This window comes from Hemitrygon akajei, unplaced genomic scaffold (genome assembly GCF_048418815.1).
Source record: "Hemitrygon akajei unplaced genomic scaffold, sHemAka1.3 Scf000045, whole genome shotgun sequence".
In the NCBI taxonomy this organism is placed as follows: Eukaryota; Metazoa; Chordata; class Chondrichthyes; order Myliobatiformes; family Dasyatidae; genus Hemitrygon; species Hemitrygon akajei.
In genome coordinates this window covers 8,491,516-8,513,689 of record NW_027331931.1, presented here as the reverse complement: position 1 = coordinate 8,513,689, position 22,174 = coordinate 8,491,516, and the positions used below count along the sequence as shown (strand labels likewise).

General features: G+C 46.7%; 1 protein-coding gene across 1 annotated transcript in view; it reads right to left on the bottom strand.

The window, feature by feature from the left end:
• Window positions 1-20,754, bottom strand: part of LOC140720607 (NACHT, LRR and PYD domains-containing protein 3-like) — a 47,934-nt gene extending 27,180 nt beyond the window's left edge. The window contains exons 1-2 of the mRNA XM_073035437.1: window positions 20,497-20,754; window positions 18,172-18,396 (exon numbers count right to left, since the gene is read on the bottom strand). The gene's annotated coding sequence lies outside the window, so the exon portion shown is untranslated. The remainder of the gene's footprint in view (window positions 1-18,171; window positions 18,397-20,496) is intronic.
• Between the last annotated feature and the right edge of the window lie 1,420 nt (window positions 20,755-22,174).

The window sequence follows — 22,174 nt, the reverse complement described above, 5'->3', positions numbered from 1 at the left end:
GCACATCATTTTCGGCCACGTGGACTGTCCCTGTGCTGTACTCTTCCATGTTCTATGTGGCAGTGTTCTCCGGTCTGTGTTGACTGAGAAATGATGTAGCATTTTACCTGATTAGTAACGCCACAAGCTCCCTTTCATCACCTCCTACCACTCTGTTGCATTTAAAATAATGGAACCCCTAAATATTGAGCTGCCAGTCCTTCCTCCTGAACCAAGTCTAATGGCTACAATAGGTCATCTGCCTTTCCTTCAAGACTTCCTACATTGTAATAAATGCAACTCAGATCATTAATCACAGCATGATTAATCTTTTGATTCCTGACTTTGTCTGAGGTCTTAACAAAATCTGTTTGAGAAATTTAGATAAGTACATGGATGGGAGGATGGAGGGCAAGTCAATAGGAACGGTGTAGAGTGAAACTCCCGGTGTGAGAGAGGGAGACAGGAAATGGTGTACCGTGGATTTGTTCAGTGAATTGTGATCAGCCATGACTAATATCCTTGGTACTGCTGATGAATAAGTAGTTAATCTGATACTTCTGAGCGGACACAGCGTATCTCTTCACTCATCTATGCCTACGTACCACGGCTCTCCTTCACCCTGCTCTCTTCGGCATCCCTCGCACTGTCCCCTCCCAACCCTTCGCACTCTACTCGCCACCCATCATTCTAATCCCTCCTTTTTTACCACCTCCTCGTGCACCTTCACTACTTCGGCCTCAAACCTGCCATCTTCACCCCTCTCTCATTTACGCCATTCCCACTCACCAGCCCATTCTCCCTGAATAACTCCTCCCTCCTCACTGGATGTCCACAACGTCTCTTACCTCGACTCACATCTCACTCGTCCCTCTCTCCTCTCATCTCCGCTGGCAGACATCCTTGCGCGCTGCCCCTCTCGCTCAGCCATCCCACCTCGCCCCCTCGTCACCCTCCTCTCTGACTATACAGCCTTCACCCCCTTCCCTCCCCCTCTCTCTACCACTCTCCCTAAATTATGGACAATCACTCCCTCTCTACTCTTATTGCACACGCACCCACAGGCAGTCACTTTACATAACGCCATCCCCTCTCTACCCACACTCTCCCCTTTTCTCCCCAATCTCTACAGCCTCACATACCTGCTACCCATCTCTCCCACTCTCTCTAGCTTTCTCTCTCTTCTCTCTCTAGCCATCGCCCTAAGCCACTCTCTCTTTCTCTTTCTCCTTCCGTCTCTCATACTCTCTCCCCCTCTACCTCCACTCACACACGCCTTCATCAGATTTCCCATCACACTGTTCACCCCTCACTCTCCCCCTGCCCCGCACCCTCACCAACATTTGAAAGGTTCTTGGAAACTAGAACTGGGAACGTTGCAGTTTCCAGACCCTAGAGTAAAGATCTTTATCTTAAGATATGTCGCAGTTAGGAATCTCAGGGACTGATTTTTTTAAAAGATCCTTGAAGAATATTTTAACCCAACTGCAGATGATACGACTCTGAGATAAACATAAAATGCTGGAAACTCGCGACAAACAGGGCAGAGACTGTAACTGGTCATGTTGCGGGTTCGAAACCATCGGTGATTTTCTTTAAATCATGTTAAAGATTCTCCCGCTGTTCCCTGCACCCCAAATCTTGGCGTTATCTGTAACTCTGCTTATCCAGTCAACCACATTATCATCCAGATTGTTGACAAAGTACAACCGAGCCAGCACTGATCCCTGTAGCACTCCATTGTTCACAGGCCTCCAGTCAGAGAGGTGACCATCTACTACCACATCGCAGCTTCTCCCACCAAACCAGTGTGTAGTTCAATTTACTGGCTTTTTTTAATGTTGAGCAACTGAAACTTTTTGACTAAGCTCCCGTGTGGAACCTTGGCGAGTGCCTTGCTAAAGTTCATGAAGACAACGTCCACTGTCTTGTCTTTTATAAGATTGCTGAGACACGACCTACGACGCACAACACCATGCTGACCATCCTGAATCTGTCAATGTCTATCCAACTAGTCATATTTCCGGTCCCTTAGAATAGCTTTCAATAACATTCTCACTACTCCTGATATCAGGATCCCCGGCCTGTAATTCTCTGGTTTATTTTCTGAGGTTTTCTGATACAGGGGAACAACATTCGCTATCTTCCAATCCTACACCATCTTACCTGTCGCTATGGACGATGTAAAGATCTCTTCTCGGGCCCCTGCAAGTTCTGCACTTGCATCACTCACGATCTGAGGGAAGATCTTGTCAGACCTTAGGGATTTACCCTCCCTAACCTGATAGAAGCCAGGAAACACCTCCTTCTCTCTAATCCGTATAGGTTCCATGACCTCACTACTGGTTTGCCTCAGTTCTGCAGATACTACGTCCATCTGCTGAGTTAATACAGATGCAAACTTCCACGTAAGCTCACCTCAATCTTTTTTTAGCTTCAGATATGGATTACAGTTCTGAATTTCCAGAGGACCAGTGTTATCCTTTGCCATTCCGTCAGTGGTGGCCTTCACCTCATGCATTCCTTTAGCACTCCTGATCTCTAAAGTGTTTTCTTGCATTTCGTAAACTCCATAAATACATCATTTCTCCCTACCTGCCTATACCTACAGTGAAGCTCCTTTTATCTCTTAATCTGAGCCTCAACATCTCTCACAGAACAAGGTTTCCTAAAACAATTATCCTTGCCTTTTATTCTGACAGACACATACAAACTTTATACTCTCACAATTTCACTTTTGAAGGTCTACCGCTCATTAGAACACCTTTGCCAGAAAACAGCCTGTCCCATTCCACATTTGCTAGATAATTTCTGATACCATCCAATTTGCAATATCAACCCACTCACGGAGCAGAGCTAACCTTGATCATATTTCCCTTTATTCCAAATGACTTTCAAAAGAGCTCCCATATATAAAAGACTGTCACGTCTTAATAAGCTGGTAAGGAAGGCGGGCTCTGTCGTGGGCAAAGTACTGGAGAGTTTAACATTGGTAGCTGAGCGAAGGGCGCTGAGTAGACTACGGTCAATTATGGAAAACTCTGAACATCCTCTACATAGCACCATCCAGAGACAGAGAAGCAGTTTCAGCGACAGGTTACTATCGATGCAATGCTCCTCAGACAGGATGAAGAGGTCAATACTCCCCAATGCCATTAGGCTTTACAATTCAACCGCCAGGACTTAAGAACTTTTTAAAAGCTATTATTAATGCTTTTTGAGATAGTGATTTAGATGCATATCATATTTTTTTACTGAGTTAAGTATTGTATGTAATTAGTTTTGCTACAACAAGTGTATAGGACATTGGAAAAAAAGTTGAATTTCCCCATGGGGATGAATAAAGTATCTATCTATCTATCTATCTATCTATCTATCTATCTATCTATCTATCTATCTATCTATCTATCTATCTATCTATCTATCTAACTATCTATCTATCTATCTATCTATCTATCTATCTATCTATCTATCTATCTATCTATCTATCTATCTATCTATCTATCTATGCCCTAACTCATTCCGTTACAGGAGATCAAGTATCACTCAGTCTCTCATTTTGAATTCAATGTAGAGATGAAGGAAAGTTCCCTAAACATATTTGACACCCTATTTCATCGAGTCATTTTACAGTATGAAAATCCCAGTCCATATGTGAAAAGTTAAAATCACCTACCAACACAAATTATGTTTCTTGCAGCAGTGTGCAACCTCTCAAATCTCATAGACTGTTGGGTTGCCTGTAATATAGCCCCGTTAATGTGGTCATATATTTCTTATTCCTCAGTTCTGCCCATAAAGCCTCACTAGACAAGTTCTCCAGTTTTTCCTGACTGAGCACTGCCGGGACATTTTCCAGGAGTACTAATGCTACCCCTCCGCCATTTAATTCCACATACACTGTCGCTTTTAAAACAGAGCAGTCAGTTCTGCCGCACCTGCAACCAAGCCTCTCGAATGGTTGCGAATGTGATAATTCCACGTGTTGATCCATGCCTGAGCACATCTGCCTTTCCTTTAATACTTGGTACATTGAAATATACTCAGCTCAGAACATTAGTCGCATCATGGTTAACCTGCCATTCCTGGCTTTGTCTGCGGTCCTAACAACATCTCTTTGAGAAACTTGGATAAGTACATGGATGGTAGGGGATGGGCAGCAGGTCAATGGGGCTTGACAGGTTAAGAGATCGACACGGAGACCGGGAACGGTGCAGAGCTAAACGCCCAGTATTGGATATAGTCATGGGGATCATGCACAGTAAAACTCCCGGTATGGGATATGCTGATTTATAATGGTGTTTGATGAGATACAGAGACTGGGACTCGTGACCGGTAATACTCCCTATGTGGGTTACAGAGATTGGGAGCCGTGCATGGTAAAACACCCGCTCTGGGTTGGAGACGGGGATCAGTGTGCGGCAGAACTCCCCGTGTGGAATCGCGAGACAGCGAACTGTAACCTCACTGTGGATTTGTTCAGTGACTTGTGATAGACCATGGCTAACACCCTTGCCTCTGTGAATGAATAAATAGCTTGTCTAATGATTCTGACCAGACTTAGTGTCTCCCTCACTCATCCACGTCTGTTTCACTCTGGTCTCTTCTCTAATCCTCTCCCTCTTCCCTCCCAACTCACCACCATTCACCCTCACACCTGCTTTCTCACCAGCCGCTCGTACTCACCCTGTTTTCTGCACCACACACCTTCATTCCTGCCTCAAACCCCTCCCTCACCCCTCTCTCATTGAAGGCATTTACACTCACCCATTTTTCCTCGCCGCCCATCTGTCACTCTTCATCCTCACTGCATAGTCCACACCGTAGGCCCTTGTCACCCATTTTACTCATCCCTCTCTCCTCGCCTCCCCTATCACTCAGCCCTTCATGCCCTCTGCCCTGTCCGTCACCCATCCCACCACACCCCCACGTACTCACTAATCCTCCCTTACCCTCTCTCACCCCACAATCCTCAGCTCCTGTCCCTAACTCACACAATGTCACTCCGGCTCCATTCCTACCATCACACTCTCCCTTGTGCTCACACATCCCCTTACTCCCTCCCCTCTGTCTCCTCCTCTCCCCCATTTCATTCAAACTCCAAACCTCTCTACCCTTCTCACTCAACCACTCACCAACCGTCCCACTCTATTTCTCTCCCTCTATCTCTCCCCCTCTCCAGCTCTATCTCGCTCTCCCTCCCCTTTTCTCTGTAACACTCCCCCCTCTGTGTTTCTGTCTCTGAGCTGCCTCCCCTTACACTCACCTTCATCTTCAGCTTCCTGTTGATCCTGTTCATCCCTCACTCTGCTCCTGCCCCTCACCCTCACCTCAACAGCATTTGAAAGATTCGAGGAATCTGTAACTGGGAACGCTCCAGATTGCAGTTCCGGGGAAATGTTCTTCATATTAAGGAAAGTCGCGACTGGGAATGCCATGGACTGATTTATGTAAAAGATCTTTGAAGATTATTTTTAACCCAACTGCAGACGATACGAGTCTGAGGTAAACACAAGATACTGGAAACTCGCAGCAAACAGGGCAGCAACTGTAATTGGTAACGTTACGGGTTCGAGACCTTAGGAAATTTTCTTTTAGGCATGTTAAAGATTCTATCACTCTACCCTGCAGCTGAAATGGTTAAATACAATATTAAAGTGAATTTGTTCACACCCGAAGGAGAGCGAATTGTCAAACCGATTAGATTTGATTTCAGCAGAAAGGCCGCTCCCGGTTCTGAGGAATGCGCCCGGACAGGAAGCTGCTGGCACACAGACCCTGAGCTCAGAGTCAAACAGAACAACAACCCGCATCGCCCAAATCAATGATCTGGCCTCTTCCTCATTCCTTTCGAATACCACTGAGGTGTCTCGGCCTGAAACGTCCATTTATTATTCAGTTCCATAGATGCTGCCGGACCTGCTGAGTTCCTCCAGCATCTTGTGTGTTTCCATGGGTAGGAAAGATCGGCGAGAGGGAGCGTGTGGGGTAGTGAGCAAGGCAGTGTGAAACGACTTCAAACATAACTACACTGTTGGAATATTCTTGGAATTAGGTGTGAATAATTCAACTTCTGTTATTTATTTTGAGCCATCATTTAATCAGCTTGTTGTCTGTATTATGGATCGGAGATCAAGGAGTCAAAGAGTCATAGAAAAGTCCAGCACAGGAACAGCACTTTGGCCGAGGAATTTAAACTGCCTAATCTCATCGGCCTGCGCTGGGGCCACAGACCACCATACACCTACCATCCAAATGATTAATCCCACCGACCCGCGCCGGGGCCACAGCCCACCATACCCCTACCATCCAAATGATTAATCCCACCGACCTGCGCTGGGGCCGCAGCCCACCATACCCCTGCCGTCCAAATGATTAATCCCACCGACCTGCGCTGGGGCCACAGTCCACCAAACCCCTACCATCCAAACGATCAGTTAAACAGTGAGACCGTGTTCTCATGCACTACTCTTGCTGGCCGCTCATTCCACGACCCTCTGAGCGAAGAAGTTTCCGCTCATGTTCCTCTTAAACTCTTCATCTTTCACCAATCACCCATGACCTCTGGTTGCAATCCCGCTCATCCTCAGTGGAAAAACCTTGCTTGCACTTACCCTACCTATATACCTCATAATTTTGTATACCTCGATCAAATCTCCTCTCAATCTTCCAACCTGTTCAATCTGTCCTTGTGACTCAGTTCATCCAGACCCGGCAACGTCCTTGTACAATTTTTCAGCACTCCGATAACCTTATTCACATCTTTACTGCAGGTCGGTGACCAATTCTTCACACTGTACTCCAAAGTCTTATACAAATTCAACATAACACCCCATCTCCTGAACTCAATGCATAGATTTATAAAGGCGAATGTTTGAAAATGTTTTCTTTACGACCCTATCTGACTGTCACGCTACTTTCAATGAATTATGGAATCGTAACCCCAGATCCCTTCGTTCTTCCACACTCCTCAGTACCCTATCGTTCACTGCTTCAGTCCTACCCCGGCTGTTTCTACCGGAGTGTAACACCTCGCACTTGTCCGCGTTAAATTGCCTTTGACGGTTTTCGCCCATTTTTGCAGCCGGCCCAATTCCCGCTGAGAGTCATGATAACCTTCCTCGTTATCCACTACACCCCTAATCTTGGTGTTATCTGCAAATTTGCTTATCCAGTTAACTACACTATCATGTACATTGTTGCTTTCGATGACAAAGAACAACCGAGCCGGCGCTGATCTCTGCAGCTTTTCATTAGTCACAGGCCTCCAGTCAGAGAGGTAACCATCTACAGCTACTTTCCGGTTTCTCCCACCAAGACAATGTCTTATCCAGCCTATTGAATGCCGAGTGACTGGACCGTCTTGACTATCCTCCCATGCGAGACCTTGGCAATTCCCTTCTAAAGATCATGAAGACTATATCCACTGCATTGTCTTCATCAAATTTCGTGGTAACACCCTCATGTAGATTGTTACTTTCTCCCACTTATTAGAACGCCTTTTCCAGACAACAGCCTGTCCTATTCCACAGTGGCCAGGTCAATTCCGCTACCATCAAAATTGTCCTTTCTAAATTTTAATCTCAGCCCATGCAGATACCCCTTTCCATAATTCCTTTGAATCTGGTGGCATTGTGATCACGAGATGCAATAAGTACCCCTCCACACCCCTCTCTCCTTTGCCGCCCACCTCACTCATTCCTCTCCCCTATGCTTCCCGGTCACTCACCCTTCTTGCTCACTGCACTTCTCTCTCACACCTCCCACTCGTCTCGTCCTGCACACTCCTTCCTGTCTCTCACCCAACCCTCCTCGCACCCTTCTCCATCATCGTCTTCCCCATTCTGCTGAACGCTCTCCCTCCACTCTCTCCCTTCTCCCCCTTTTCCCACCTTTCTTTCTCCTCTCCTATTCCCCCTCCTTACCCGTAACTCACCCTCTCTCCAATTCTTTCTCATCTCTCCCAGCCACGCTGTCTCCCCCTCTCACATACCCAATCCCTATGCCTCACACCCTTTCTCTCAAACTTTCCCTTGCTCCGCCCTCCATTTGTCCCCTCCTTTCTCCCCCTTTCCCTCCAGCTGTTTCACTGACCCCTCTTTCTCTGTCTTCCCCTCTCTCTCGCCCTCTCCATGCCCCCATCTCTTTAACACTCTCCCACTCTTCCTGCTCCCGACCTAACTTTATCTTCCCCCCTGCAACTTCCACATACTCATCCTGCCCCTCCTCCGCCTGCTCACCCCTTCAACCCGCCCTCTCCTCCTTTCTATCAGCCTCTCCCTCCCCCCTCACCCTCGCGGTTACAGGAAACATTTAAAAATTACTGGCAGCGGTAACTGGGAACATTGCCAAGTTAATGTTGCGGTTAGGAATGCCACGGACTGATTCTTTGAAGGAATCCTGAAAAGACTTGTAGAATAATTGCAGATGATGCGAGTCCGAGGGGAACATAAAATTCTGGTAACTCGCAGCAAACACTCGCAGCATTGTAACGGGTAATGCTGCGGGTTCGAGACCCCAGGCAAATTTCTTAAAAACACATTAATGTTTCTATCGGTCTTCCCCGCAGCAGAAATGGTCAAATACATTATAAAAGTGAGTTATTTCACACCTGAATGACAGTGAATTGTCGAACCGGTCGGATTAGATTTCAGCAGAAAGGCCGTTCCCTGTTCCGAGGAATGTGCGGGTCCAGCAGATGCTTTCACAGAGACCCTGAGCTCCGAGTTTTCCAGAACAACCTCCCGCATCCATGATCTGCCCTCTTTTACCCTCATTTCCAGTTCCACTGAAGGGTCTTGGCCCGAAAACTCGACTTATTTCTCCGTTCCACAGATGCTACCGGTTCTGCTGGGTTCCTCCAGCATTTTGTGTGTTACCATGGTTACGAAAGATCAGCGGGTGGGGCAGAGAAGGGACAGCTTGAAAGGTCCTCAGAGCATATCCTCCTTGTTAGAATATTCTTGGGGAATTAAGCTGTGAGAAATTAAACTTATGAAGATGATTTCTGATTTTTGTTTAACCAACCCGTTGTCTCTGTTATGTACCAGAGATCAAGGTGACATAGAAAAGTACAACACAGAAACAGGCCTTTCGGCTGAGCCATTTAAACTGCCTATCCCTTCGAGCTGTACCGGGGCCAAAGATCTCCACACACCTCCACACCCCTCCCATCCAGACTGTCTCTTAATGGTTGAAATCGAACTTGCTTGTAACATGTGTAGCCAGCAGCACGTTCGCACTCTCAGGACCTTCTGAGTGAAGATGTTTCCCCTCATGATCCCCTGAAACTTTACATCTTCAACCCTTCACCCATGACCTCTGCTTTTAGCTCCACCCAACCTCAGTTGAAAACGAGTGATTGCGTTTATCCCCTCAATCTGTCTCATAATTTTCTCTACCTCTGTTATATCTCCTCTCGATCCTCTTCGTTCAAAGGAATAAAGTTCGAACCTACTCGATCTTTCCTTACAATTCTTTTTTTCTAAAATTTGTTTTTTTTTATATTTAAAAATATTTTTAAATAATGCAGATGACGCGAGTCTGGAGTAAAAATAAAATGCTGGAAACTCGCTGCGAACGGGGTAGAGTGACTGGTGAAGTTGCGAGTTGAAGACCCCAGGTAGTTTTCTTTGAATCACGTTAATGATCCTAACAATCTTCCCTGCAGCAGAAATGGTTAAATACAATATTAAAGTGGTGTTGTTCACACCTGAATGAGAGTGAATCGTTGAACCGGTAGGATCTGATTTCAGAAGAAAGGCCGCTCCCTGTCCTGAGGAATGTGGGCGGACAGGCCGCTGCTGTCACACAGACCTGAGCCCCGAGTCTCTCAGAACAACAACCCGAACCTTCCGAATCAATCAGTAACCCGGCCTCTTCCCAGACTGGCGAGAGGGAGCGTTTGGTGTAGTGGACGGGGCAGTTTCAACGACCTCAAAACGGATCCAAGAACATACTTGGGGAATTTAGGAGTGAACAATACAACTTCGGATATTTACTTCGGATCTTTGTGTAATCAACCCGTGGACTGTTGTGAATCAGCGACCAAGGATTTATTCCATGCTGGGGATTTAATCCCCCCGCCCCACCATGTTCAGGGGCAAACCGACTATTCTGTACAATTCCCAGCTTCCCTGCCGCGCGCCGATGCTTTACGTACTCAGCCGGCGAACCTGATTGGGCGACGTCTTCGGATTCAGCGGACACTGCGGATTCAGATTGGACGCTGCTCAAAAGCGGTACAAATCCCCAGTGTTCATCAGTAACACAATTACTGATCACATTAATGTTCAGTGTCAGACACCCAGTGACTGTAAACACAATCTCCCACAGTCTGGTACTTACCGCAGTTTCTTTATTTTACACTCCGGGTTCCTCAGAGCCGCAGACTCGGGTTCCACTCTGAATCAATCTCGTCATTCCAGCCAAGTCTAAACAAACATAAACAAAGCGATTCAAACCCTGGGTCCGGAGGAGTTTCTCTGCCATGGGTAATTTAGGATCTGCACTGTAGTGTAGCAGTGAGCATTCTGCTATCAAAGCACCAACGACCGGGTTCCATTCCCGAGACTGTCTGTTTGTCCATTCTGCCCGTGACTGTGTGTGTTTTCTCCGGGTGCTCCAGTTTCTTCCCACTTCCCATAGGTGTACCGTTCCGTGGGTTAATTGGTCATATTGGTGTAATAGGATGGCAAGAAATTGCTGGGTCCGTAGGTCCTGTTCCTCTTCCTTATCTTTACAATAAAATAAAGTAAAATTCACGAAGCATCAAACCTTCCGGAAGTGTCAGTCTGTCAGTGCCCCTCACAGCCCAGCTCCAGTGTGCTCGGTAAACTGACTCGCCGACGGACGGAAATATTTCTGACATGAGAGGCTCAGAGGGGACTAGGGGGATGGATGCGAGGAAGTCCTATAGAAGGTGGAGTATGGGTGGGAAATAATCCAAAGGAGTTAGTGGGATAATTCACACAGGCGAATGATGGACAACAGAGATTGCGCAGGAGGGGTTGATGGGGAAGAGAGATCCCCACAGGAGGGAGAGGATTGAGAAAAAGAGATCTCACCAGTGGAGGGGGTTGGGGAAGTGAATCGCAGAGGGAGGGGTGGTTTGAACTGAGGTCGACAATGGAGAGAGACAAGAAATCCGGATGGCTGGCGTGGCGGGAATGACAGGAGACTTGCAGGAGAGAGTGATGATAGTAACTCACGGTGGCAGGAAGGGGAATGGAGTGAGCAGAATGCCACAGATGTGCCCCTCTTCCTCTCCTGGCCCTCAACAGAAAGAGGCTGTGAAGCTCTGACACAGCGACTGTTCCAGTTAGGAACAAGGTCCAAGTCAAAGGCACCGAAAAACATGGCCATTCCTGTGATTGACGGCCATTAAACCAATGGTCATTGTTTACTGATCTGATGATTACTCCAACATAGATAGATAGATAGATAGATAGATAGATAGATAGATAGATAGATAGATAGATAGATAGATAGATAGATAGATACTTTATTCATCCCCATGGGGAAATTCAACATTTTTTCCAATGTCCCATACACTTGTTTTAGCAAAACTAATTACATAAATTACTCAGTAAAAATATGATATGCATCTAAATCACTCTCTCAAAAAGCATTAATAATAGCTTTTAAAAAGTTCTTAAGTAGTTTACTTAGATACATTAAATACAATCAACCCCGGCACTTTATCATATCTTACTCCTGACGGTTGAATTGTAAAGCCTAATGGCATTGGGGAGTATTGACCTCTTCATCCTGTCTGAGGAGCATTGCATCGATAGCAACCTGTCGCTGAAACTGCTTCTCTGTCTCTGGATGGTGCTATGTAGAGGATGTTCAGGGTTTTCCATAATTGACCGTAGCCTACTCAGCGCCCTTCGCTCAGCTACCGATGTTATACTCTCCAGTACTTTGCCCACGACAGAGCTTTTCCTTACCAACTTATTAAGACGTGAGGCGTCCCTCTTCTTAACGCTGCCTCCCCAACACGCTACCACAAAGAAGAGGGCGCTCTCCACAACTGACCTATAGAACATCTTCAGCATCTCACTACAGACATTGAATGACGCCAACCTTCTAAGGAAGTACAGTCGACTCAGTGCCTTCCTGCACAAGGCATCTGTGTTGGCAGTCCAGTCTAGCTTCTCGTCTAACTGTACTCCCAGATACTTGTAGGTCTTAACCTGCTCCACACATTCTCCATTAATGATCACTGGCTCCATATGAGGCCTAGGTCTCCTAAAGTCCACCACCATCTCCTTGGTCTTGGTGATATTGAGACGCAGGTAGTTTGAGTTGCACCATATCACAAACTCCTGTATCAGTTTCCTATACTCCTCCTCCTGTCCATTCCTGACACACCCCACTATGGCCGTGTCGTCAGCGAACTTCTGCACATGGCACATAACACAAGCTCCTTCAACATGACTCTAGGTCTCGGAACGCCGTCTGTTTACTCTTTTCCGTAGATGCCGTCTGGCCTGTCTGGGTTCCTCCAGCATTTTAAAGAGCAATTTAAAGAGCAATTTCCAACATCTGCAGATTTTAAAGAGCAAACACGAGGAAATCTGCAGATGTTGGAAATTCAAACAACACACACAAAATGCTGGTGGAACACAGCAGACACAGTCCTGACGAAGGGTCTCGGCCCGAAACGTCGACAGTGCTTCCCCCTATAGATGCTGACTGGCCTGCAGTGTTCCAGCAGCATTTTGTGTGTGTTATCTGCAGATATTCTCTTGTTTGCGATTCCACCTTGTATTCCTTGGTAGCCTCCAACATGAATGCATGAAATCAATTCCTCCTCCGGATAAACAAATTTCTCTCTATTCCCGTCACTGACTTTTTGCCTCTTCTCACCTACCTGTATCCTCCCTCAGGGCCTCGCCTCCTTACACTTTGGTCCAGCTGGACGAAAGCCCCACCTGCTGGTGACATTCTGAATTACACACAACAAGCAGTCATCGAGTGAGATTGTCTCTTATTGGTGAGTCAGAGATAGCACGACTACTTTGCAAACCTGACAGTGTTTTCATCCTCTGTATCGGAGCAGCAGTCGCCGTAGGGAGCAAACATTCCCCATTACCATCAACATTCACACCATATCTTTATGCCTGTCCACTGATACCTGTTGAATCCCAATGAGAGAGTCACAGACCATGCATACAGTCCCTTCTGCCCAGTGGGACTATGCCGACCACAGTGACCACCATGATGCTCCCAATTTCCCGTGGTAGTCCCAAATCGCTCCGGGCCCCGAGCCTCTATGCACCAATCTAAACTGCTTCTTGAATGATGCTGCTATTCCTCTGGCAGCTCACTACACATATTGTACAAGTTTGAAAAACTGGTGGATCATATACCTTGTAAATATTCCCCTCTCACCATAAATCTCATTCCCTAGTTTGCGCTCCACCTCCAAAAAGGAAGCCCACATAGATGACTGGCGGCTAATCAAGTTCACTGCCTGGTGCCAGACACAGTACGGCATCTCATCCGGCTAGCCCATCCACATAGTATGTCAAGAATTCTTCCGGGACTCGCATAACATTCTGCCCAGTTTTCTGAAGCATTTTTTAATAAAGAGGTGAGAATCAACACTAGGGAAATTGAAATCATCAACTATAACAATCAAGTTATATTTTCACCTTTCCAGAAGCTACCAGCTTATCATCTCCTCATGGTACCAATGCCACTAGCGGGAGGGGAGGCTATAGAATACTTCCAGAGCGATTACACCTTTCCTGCTATTACACTAATCCTGTTGAAGGGATTCGGTCTGAAACGTCAACTGATGAACACTGGGGTGGGCAGGTGCGATAGAACACTCCCAGTGTGATTATTTCCTTAGTGTTTCCGACTTTTACTCATAAAATACGGTGTAAACATGTATCATCTATCTACTGAACATTGTACTAAGTTACTGCTATTCTTCATACTTACTGTATTGACGTGAACACATTTCAAAGCATCCAACTGACTACATGACGCCCTGTCCACAGCTTATCCTGACACAGTCTCGCTGAATGTCGAGTCTACACTTATATCAACTGCTCCATCATTTGACCTAACACGCAGGTTCCATCCTTCATATCAGCCGAGTTTAAACAGACACCAGCAACTCCAGCAGACCTGCCTGCAAGGTATATCCCGTTCGCTTTGTACACTTTGAAATGAGAACAGAGCTTCCTTCCAATTCCCACTTCTCCTTAATCACAGGGTCAAAGAATCTGACAATTCAATTCATAGAAAATACCTAACGATACCTGACATTAATAAATGTAAATTACTGGTTGGTATTTGCACAGGACTAAAAGAAATGTTACGTTGGGACATGTCGCTTCAAGAGGGCTTGTTCTCAGCAGAGGCTGCCCAACAATACACTCGAGTGTCAGTATATCATTGCAGCTTGTAATGGCCAGAAAATCAATGAAATACTGCTGTTGCACATGGTAATTTCACAATTGTACGGGTGGGAACTGTACCAAACCCGAGGGGGGCCTATATTCTCGTGGGCATATTTACTAGACCTGTTGGGAGACATTCGTGGCTGAAAGAAGCCCACAGTTGGGAGATAAATATCAAAGGATATACATTTTTTTCGAAAGGACAGGCAGGAGGTCATAGGCTGTGGTGTGTCTCTATTGGTAAGAGCGAATTTATTGAATGGCTACGAGATGGCTCTTTAGAGCAGCTTGTGCTTGAGCCTACTCGGGGAAAGGCTATCTTAGACTGGGTCTTGAGTAATAATCCAGATCTTATTAGGAAGCTTAACGTAAAGGAACCCTTAGGAGGCAGTGGGCATAATATGATCGAATTCATACTGCAGTTGGAGAAGGTGAAGCATAACTCACATGTATCAGCATCGCATTGGAACAAAGGGAATTACTGAGGCATGAGAGGGGAGCTTGCCCAGCTGGATTCGAGGAGGATACTGACAGGATGACGGCAGAGCAGAGATGGCTGAGGTTCCTGGGAGAAGCTCACAAGGCACAGGATTATTATGCCGCACAAAGGAGCAAATTCTCAAATGCTACGGGTAGGCAACCATGGCTGACAAAGGAAGTTAAGAACTGCATAAAAGCCATGGAAATGGCAAATAAGGCAGCAAGCTGAGTAGGAAGATGGATGATTGGAAAACTTTTAAAATCCAACAAAAGGCAACTAATAACAGCTATAAAAATAGAAAAGATGAAATATGAGAGCAGACTAGCCAATAATATAAAGCAGGATAACAGAAGTATGATTGGAGGGTTGCGGATGTTGTTCCCTCATTCAAAAAGGGAGTAGGGATAGCCCAGGAAATTACGGACAGGTGAGTCTTAATTCTGTGGTTGGTAAGTTAATAGAGAAGATCTTGAGAGGCGGTAGTTATGAACATTTGGAGAGGCATAATATGATTTGGAGTAGTCAGCATGGCTTTGTCAAAGACAAGTCGTGCCTTACGAGCGTGACTGGTTTTTTTGATGATGTGACTAAACACATTGATGTAGGTAGAGCCGTAGATGTAGTGTATATGGATTTCAGTGAGGCAGTTGATAAGGTACCCCATGCGAGGCTAATTGAGAAAGTAAGGAGGCAATGGATCCAAGGGGACATTGCCTTGTGGATCCAGAACTGGCTTGCCCACAGAAGGAAAAGAGTGGCTACAGACATGGAGCCTGGACTTGGGACTCGGACACGGAGCCTGGACTTGGACTTGGATTTGGACGGGGGACGACAAAACCAAACAACGATAGTCCATTCGTATCTTGGCTCGGAGTAGCGGCACAACGGTCTGCAACACTCAGCTGGACACAAGAGGACAAAAACAAACAACGACAGACAATTCGGATCTTGATTCGAAATAGCGGCAAACGACCTGCAATCCTCAGCTGGACACGATACGACAAAACTAAACAATGACAGTCCATTCGTATCGTGGCTCGGAGTGGCGGTAAACGGCCGGCAAATCAGCTGGCCAGGAAAACAACAGAATTCACAAAGCAACCCCGGGCACCGAAGCAACTTAGAGTCCACTATTCTCGGCGTCCCGGAAAGTGAATTGCCGCACTGGCTTGTAAGATGGTCCAAATTCTTGGCGGCCCGGAACGAGCATTGCCACACAACCCCGGAGACGCACCCGCAGCGGGTAGATGTGAGCCGGAGTTTCTGTACTGCCGGTTCGAAAAAGGATCAGGTGCCCTAATCAAGGAGCCCAGTGGAACACAGGGAAAAGGAGTGGCTAGCGGACCGGATTGTGGCAAGACAAAAAGACAGACAGAAATACTTTATTGATCCCGAGGGAAATTGTGTTTTCGTTACAGTCGCAGCAACCAAGAATAGTGAAGAAACATAGCAATATAAAACTATAAATAATTAAATAATAAGTTAATCATGCCAAGTGGAAATAAGTCCAGGACCAGCCTATTGGCTCAGGGTGTCTGACACTCCGAGGAAGGAGTTGTAAAGTTTGATGGCCACAGGTAAGAATGACTTCCTATGACGCTCAATGTTACATCTCGGTGGAATGAGTCTCCGGCTGAATGTATCCTGTGCCTAACCAGTACCTTATGGAGTGGATGGGAGTCATTGTCCAGGATGGCATGCAACTTGGACAGCATCCCCTTTTCAGACAACACCGTCAGAGAGTCCAGTTCCACCCCCACAACATCACTGGCCTTACGAATGAGTTTGTTGATTCTGTTGCTGTCTGCTACCCTCAGCCTGCTGCCCCAGCACACAACAGCAAACATGATAGCACTGGCTACCACAGACTCGTAGAACATCCTCACCATCGTCCGGCAGATGTTAAAGGACCTCAGTCTCCTCAGGAAATAGAGACGGCTCTGACCCTTCTTGTAGACAGCCTCAGTGTTCTTTGACCAGTCCAGTTTATTGTCCATTCGTATCCCCAGGTATTTGTAACCCTTCACCATATCCACACTGACCCCTTGGATAGAAACAGGTGACACCGGTGCCTTAGCCCTCCTCAGGTCCACCACCAGCTCCTTAGTCTTTTCCACATTCAGCTGCAGATGATTCTGCTTGCACCAAGTGACAAAGTTTCCCACCGTCGCCTCAGCTCATCTCATCTCATCTCCCTTGCTGATGCATCCAACTCTGGCAGAGTCATCAGAAAACTTCTGAAGATGGCAAGACTCTGTGTTGTAGTTGAAGTCCGAGGTGTAGATGGTGAAGAGAAAGGGAGACAGGACAGTCCCCTGTGGCCCCTAGTGCTGCTGATCACTCTGTCTGACACTCTGTCTGTCTGACAACTTCATGATCTGGCAGAAAGGACACTTGATATACCGAATTAAAAATATTCCAAAATAATTTTGAACAATTTAGCAAGGTATTTGGCAGAGTCTCACGTGGGAGGTTAGTTAAGAGATTTCAGAGATCTGGCATTCGAGATGATGTGCTAAACTGGCTTTGACATCGGCTTCTCGGGAGAAGTCAGAAAGGGGTAGAAGATTGACTGATCCTCGCCAGTGAGTAGTCGGGTGCCGCAGGGATCGGTGTTGGGTCCATTGTTGCGTAACATCTATGTCAGCGCAGTGGATGATATAATTACTGCAATGTTTGTTTTCGGTTTTGCGAGAGGTAACATATGTGCCATGGACTGTACTCATTAAATCGGTTCAGAATAACTGTGGTCAGGGATTTTCTTGTGAACACACCACGCAGAAATTGGCCATTTTGCCCATCCAGCCTTCTGCCCCACGCAGTGAAATCATGGTTTTTGTTCCGCAGCGCCGCCCGCCTCTGTCTGCAACTGGTCACCTCCCACCTTCACCCGCCCCCCCCCCCCCCCGTCCCCCACCACTGCTGACTACGTATCGAGGCCCTGAACAGAATTGAAGTCTTTGCTTCTGCAGGACATTGAGGAAATCAGATTGAAACGCCCACAATAAACACATTCGCAAAGAGAAAACAACACGCATTCATCTGAAATGACAAGACTTGGAAACGGAACTCCTACTGCCGAAACAGCCTTTCGCCCGTGTGATTGAAATCGTAACCCCTGATCTGAGAACTGTATCTTTTTTTAATCGCGACGATCTCAATAGTTCAGACGAAAACTGCAGCGTCAATAACACCACCTCCGCAAGTGGAGGGTTACAATCCAAAACACAGATTAGGTGCTGATTAGAAATAAAGATCGGAAATAAATATCAGAAGCTGAATTCGTCTCACCTCAATTATCCAAGAATGTTCTGTCTCCGTCTGGATATTATTTTCAGGTCGCTTTCTTCCACCTTCATACAGACAATCAGGCGAGGATCATTTCGTACATATGGGGGAGGGGCCGGGTTGCTGTTCTGTGAGACTCACAGCGCGGGTTTCTGTGTCAAGCTGCTGCCTGTCCGCAGGGCGGATTCCGACACGCAGACATTCCTCAGAGCGGGAGCGGCTTCTCTGCTGAAAACAAGTCCAAATGGTTCGACATTCTGCGCTCACAGTCAACTGTGAACAAAATTGTCTCAATACTGTCTTTAAATACTTCTGTTACAGGGAATAAACTATAAAAAAAGAATGATATAGAAAAGCAGGTTCTCCAGTGTCTGCAATCTGATTGTCCACTTGCTACAATTGCTATCAGACTTTATTAGTTTCCAGTATTTTAATGTTACCTGAAACTCCCATCATCTGTTGTTTTAATGTGCGCTTTTGTGCAATTTAATTAAAGAAATCGATCTGTGATCTGTGGCATTCTGACCGGAGACATTCCGAACAGTCCCTCAGTTATTCTGAATAGACCAGGACCCGCCTATTGGCTCAGTGTCTCTGACACTCCGAGGGAGGAGTTGTAAAGATTGATGGCCACAGGTAGGAATGACTTCCTATGACGCTCAGTGTTACATCTCGGTGGAATGAGTCTCCGGCTGAATGTACTCCTGTGCCTAACCAGTACTTTATGGAGTGGATGGGAGACATTGTTCAAGATGGCATGCAACTTGGACAGCATCCTCTTTTCAGACACCACCGTCAGAGAGTCCAGTTCCACCCCCACAACATCACTGGCCTAAAGAATGAGTTTGTTGATTCTATTGGTGTCTGCTACCCTCAGCCTGCTGCCCCAGCACACAACAGCAAACATGATAGCACTGGCCACCACAGACTCGTCGAACAGCGTCAGCATCATCCGGCAGATGTTAAAGGACCTCAGTCTCCTCAGGAAATACAGACGGCTCTGACCTTTCTTGTAAACAGCCTCAGCGTTCTTTGACCAGTCCAGTGTATTGCCAATTCGTATCCTCAGGTATTGTTAATCCTCCACCATGTCCACACTGACCCCTTGGATGGAAACAGGGGTCACCGGTGTCTTAGCCCTCCTCAGGTCCACCACCAGCTCCTGAGTCTTTTCCACATTAAGCTGCAGAATGTTCTGCTTGCACCAAGTGACAATGTTTCCCACTGTCGGCTCAGCTCATCTCATCTCATCTCCCTTGCTGATGCATCCAACTATGGCAGAGTCATCAGAAAACGTCTGAAGATGGCAAGACTCTGTGCAGTAGTTGAAGTCCGAGGTGTAGATGGTGAAGAGAAAGTGAGACAGGACAGTCCACTGTGGAGCCCCAGTGCTGCTGACCACTCTGTCTGACACCCTGTCTGTCTGTCTCCTTCATGATCTGGGAGAAAGGACACTTGATATACCGAATTAAAAATATTCCAGAATAATTTTGAACAATTTAGCAAGGTATTTGGCAGAGTCTCACGTGGGAGGTTAGTTAAGAGATTTCAGAGGTCTGGCATTCGAGATGATGTGTTAAACTGGCTTTGACATCGGCTTCTCGGGAGAAGTCAGTAAGGGGTAGAAGATGGACTGATCCTCGCCAGTGAGTAGTCGGGTGCCGCGGGGATCGGCGCTGGGTCCATTGTTACGTAACATCTATGTCAGCGCAGTGGATGATATAATTACTGCAATGTTTGTTTTCGGTTTTGCGAGAGGTAACATATGTGCCTTGGACTGTACTCATTAAACCGGTTCAGAATAACTGTGGTCAGGGATTTTCCTGTGAACATACCACGCAGAAATTGGCCATTCAGCCATCCAGCCTTCTGCCCCACGCAGAGAAATCATGGTTTTTATTCCGCAGCGCCGCCCGCCTCTGACTGTAACTGGTCACCTCCCCCCGTCCCCCACAACTGCTGACTACGTATCGAGTCCTTGAACAGAATTAAAGTCTTTGCTTCCGCAGGACATTGAGGAAATCAGCTTGAAACACCCACAATAAACACATTCGCAAAGAGAAAACAACACGAATTCATCTGAAGTGATAAGACTTTGAAACGAAGCTCCTACTGCCGAAACAGCCTTTCGCCCGTGTGATTGAAATCGTAACCCCTGATCTGAGAACTGTATCTTTTTTTAATCGCGACGATCTCAATAGTTCAAACGAAAACTGCAGCGTCAATAACACCACCTCCGCAAGTGGAGGGTTACAATCCAAAACACAGATAAGGTGCTGATTAGAAATAAAGATCGGAAATAAATATCAGAAGCTGAATTCGTCTCACCTCAATTATCCAAGAATGTTCTGTCTCCATCTGGATATTATTTTCAGGTCGCTTTCTTCCCCCTTCATACAGACAATCAGGCGAGGATCATTTAGTAGCTGTGGGGGAGGGGCCGGGTTGCTGTTCTGTGAGACTCACAGCGCGGGTTTCTGTGTCAAGCTGCTGCCTGTCCGCAGGGCGGATTCCGACACGCAGACATTCCTCAGAGCGGGAGCGGCTTCTCTGCTGAAAACAAGTCCAAATGGTTCGACATTCCGCGCTCACAGTCAACTGTGAACAAAGTTGTCTCAATACTGTCTTTAAATAATTCTGTTACGGGGGAACAAAACTATAAAAAGAATGATATAGAAACGCAGGTTCTCCGGTGTCTGCAATCTGATGTCCACTTGCTACAATTGCTATCAGACTTTATTAGATTCCAGTATTTTAATGTTACCTCAAACTCCCATCATCTACTGTTTTAATGTGCGTTTTGTGCAATTTAATTAAAGAAATCGATCTGTGAACTGTGGCATTCTGAACGGCGACATTCCGAACAGTCCCTCAGTTATTCTGAATTGTGTGTGTGTGTGTGTGTGTGTGTGTGTGTGTGTGTGTGTGTGTGTGTGTGTGTGCGTGCGTGCGTGCGTGCGTGCGTGCGTGCGTGCGTGCGTGCGTGCGTGCGTGCGTGCGTGCGTGTGTGTGTGTGTGTGTGTGTGTGTGTGTGTGTGTGTGTGTGTTTGTGCGTGCGCGCGTCTCTGTGTTAAAGATCAAGAGAGAGAGAGATCAGAGACGGGACTCTGTCCTCTGAGAGATTTCGGATGTCGCTGTCGGAGCGAAAGGTTCTTCTGCGCCGACTCAGTACAAACCAATCAGAGAATGTTTGTGATTGAAGTTAACAATGTCTTTTCTTTCAATCCATTTGGTCAAAAATTAATTCGTTCACTTGAACATTTCCCTTCTCCCCTAGTATTCCCTCCCTATCCCGACAGATGCCGAGCGGCGGGGTAAACGCTCACTGGTTCCTGAGCAGCAGACACACCATTTACCTCTGATGTTGAAACGGGGCGGAGTTCAGTGAGTTCCCGGGTGACCGGTGTGATCACCATGCACCGGGATTTCAGTCTGAGCCGCTGCTCCCGAGGCGATTCGGTTATATTGCGTCTATCGCTCATTACAGATACACAGGTCCGAGTGAGACGGGGTAAATGTGGATTACAGCAGTTCTGTCTCCGCAAACCCTCGCCAGTCTGGGACGTGTCGGATATCGGGAGGAGAGGGGACTGGGACAAATGGAGGAGGCACAGTCGGGAATATTAAAGACTGGGGTGACAGTCAGTCGCGGTGGCAGCTCGGTTCTGTCCGGATTTCCGTGTAGATCTCACATTTCCCTTGTTCTTCCATCACAACCAATGGGGCGGAGGTTCGCTGTTTAATTTAGCGAATCCCAGGCTGTGGAAGGGATTCTGAAAGGTTTTGTTCTTCACCCTGCGTGAGGACGGGCTTCCCGACGCTGGACGAGTTTGAGCTCAAACATTCCTCACCTGTCCCGTTACCGGGAGTCGCAGTTCTGCTGAAATCAAACCAAGCACTTTGGACAAATTGCCCCCAGAGGAAATCTGAACAACTTTTGTTGTATATTTCTGAGAGATTCTCGATTACAGAAAATCTATTAATTTTGTTTTATTAACACTAACAT